General features: G+C 36.3%; 1 pseudogene across 1 annotated transcript; it reads right to left on the bottom strand.

Moving 5' to 3' along the window:
• On the bottom strand, positions 1-565 carry LOC117661778 (large ribosomal subunit protein eL21 pseudogene; annotated as a pseudogene). Its single transcript, XR_015732327.1, has one exon. The product of XR_015732327.1 is annotated as a large ribosomal subunit protein eL21 pseudogene (transcript).
• Positions 566-2,547: the final 1,982 nt, after the last annotated feature.

Below are 2,547 nucleotides of genomic sequence, written 5' to 3'. Positions count from 1 at the left end.
TTTTTTTTTTTTACTTCAAAGGTATTTTATTTTGTTCATACACACTATGCCATGAATTCATAAGGAATTGGTTCCAGCAACTCTGGCTCTTTGCCATTGGTTCTAACAAAGTGAGCTTCTCTTGGAGGTGCAGGCTGGCGTTTTAACTCAAACCAAGTGCCCTTTTCCTTTGCTTCCTTTTTCTTCCTTTCATTTTCCTTCACACGCTGCAAAAAACTGTCTCTGCTCTTAGAATGCTTAATGTGCTCAATGCGCACGTTGATTCTCTTAGCAAGGATCTTGCCTTTAACCTTCTTGTTCACAATAATGCCCACAGCATGCTGAGTAATGTTATATACTCTTCCAGTCTTGCCATGGTAACATTTGTGGGGCATGCCTTTTTGAACTGTTCCTGTGCCCTTAATATCAACAATATCGCCCTTCTTGTAGATTTGCTTGTAGGTAGCATGAGGGACAACACCATGTTTGCGAAAGGGTCTTGAGAACATATAACGTGTCCCTCTCCTCTTTACCTTTGTGTTTGTCATCTTGACAGATCACTGCAAGATGGCATCCACAGGCCAAAAAGGAACCACAAATTTTTCAAACTTGAAAAGATGTAATAGTTGATGTCAATAACAATAGATTTAAGGTATACTTTAGGTCTTCCTTTATAGTGTCCAGCCAATTGGTACTAACCTGGTCCCTTCTCCTTTTTCCACTGATCATTTCCAGCATGATTGATTTTTTGGGTGAGTCAGCTCGCATGACATATGATAGCCTTTGTTTGACGATCTTGGCTCTGAGATATTTTGGCGAGGTTTGATCTTCTTTGTTTGTAATTTCTGCAGTCCATGGGAGGCAGAATAGTCATCTTCAACACCATAGTTTGAAGGCTTCCACCCTTTTTCTATCTGCCTTTTTCAGAATCCAAATTTTGCAGCCATAAGTAGCAATAGGAAAAATTCAGGGGTGAAATCTAAAATTTGTTACTACCGGTTCTGTGGGGGTGGCTTGGTGGTGGGGGTAATGTGACTGGGTGGGTGTGGCCAACTTTTTTTTTTTTACTTTTAAAAGCATTTTTTCTACAACTTTAAGAGATTGCAGAAAAAAATGCTTTTAGAAGCCTCTGACGATCAGGCAACTCAGCTGGGATCGCCAGAGGCTTTTAAAGGCATTTTTTTTTCCTATAACCTTTTCGGCTGAAGAGATTGAAGAAAAAAATGCTTTTAGAAGCCTCTAACGATTCCAGCTGAGCTGCGCGATCATCAGAGGCTTTTTTTTTTTTACTTTTAAAAGCATCTTTTTGGCCGAAGAGGTTGTAGAAAAAATGCTTTTAAAAGTAAAAAAAAAAACAGCCTTTGATGATTGTGCAGCTCAACTGGGCATGGGGGGGGGCGCAGGGATTTTTGCTACCGGTTCTCCGAACCACCCACCACCATCGCTACTGAACCGGGAGCATTTCACCCACAAAAGCATTTCAACACAAAACTGTGTTGACTAATCTACATTTGATCAGGAGGCTGAAATTTTTACTCTTCCAGATGTTATTCATGCTGGACATCTTTGATTAGTAGTTGACTATCTCATCAAGAAATTTATGCCAAAAGATTATATTGATGACTATCCCAAATTTAAAAAATGACAGTTTTGACAACCTTTCCAACAGGTTGGAAGAATAACTGTGATACATGTGCCAACCTAATAGGAGTTAAATACCTGAGATGTATAATCTTCTATTGCATTTTTGCATCAAAGCTGAAGTAAGTCTGTCTGGTTTCCAGAATTTCTGACAATTTGTCTCCTATATAGGATTATCAAGATCAATATCCTGAGCTTTCTTTGAATTATATGGTAGATCCTCTATTTCTGATTGGAATAACAATTTATTAGCTTAGACTATTTAAGATTTTATTTCGAAGCCTTTGATATTTCAAATGAGAGCATATCACATAGATGTCATAACCATTTCAAATCATGTTCCATGAAAATTTATAAAAGTTTAATCCACTGAACACGTTTTGTTGGTGTCCAAAAGTAGAGTATCTAAAGTATCAAAAATTATTTAAGCAGATAATGAGATCAAGAGATGCTACAATACTTGTGTTCAATAGATGAAGTACAATATTATTAGCATACATTGGATTATTATGATGTTATGGAGAGAATTAAGTGGCAGATTTTTTCCCCCCTAAAAATGAAATGATGTTCTTGCCAAAATCACAGGAGCAAAATAAAAAGTGCATAAGTATTTTAAGTATTTTAAAATATATGTATTTTATTGTAGTTTATTGTGGCTGTGCACCGCCCTGAGTACCTCGGGAGAAGGGCGGTATAAAAATTTAAATAATAAATAAATAATAAAAATAATAAATAAATAAGTATAAAAAAGAATAATGCTAATGTTCTGAACCCAGGATAAGTGCATTGTCCATATTTATATCTACAAATGCTTTTCTTGCTCCATAAAAGGGCCCAGGTTAAGCTCAATTATTTGGTTTGAGTTTTGTAGTTTGTTACGATATAATATGTTGGAGTTATGTCTAGAATCAAAGCATAGTTTTAACA

Source organism: Pantherophis guttatus, chromosome 2 (assembly GCF_059756535.1).
Source record: "Pantherophis guttatus breed Tessera chromosome 2, ASM5975653v1, whole genome shotgun sequence".
Taxonomy (NCBI): Eukaryota; Metazoa; Chordata; class Lepidosauria; order Squamata; family Colubridae; genus Pantherophis; species Pantherophis guttatus.
Note: the sequence above shows the minus strand (reverse complement) of the source record. Positions and strands in the feature narration are given on the sequence as shown.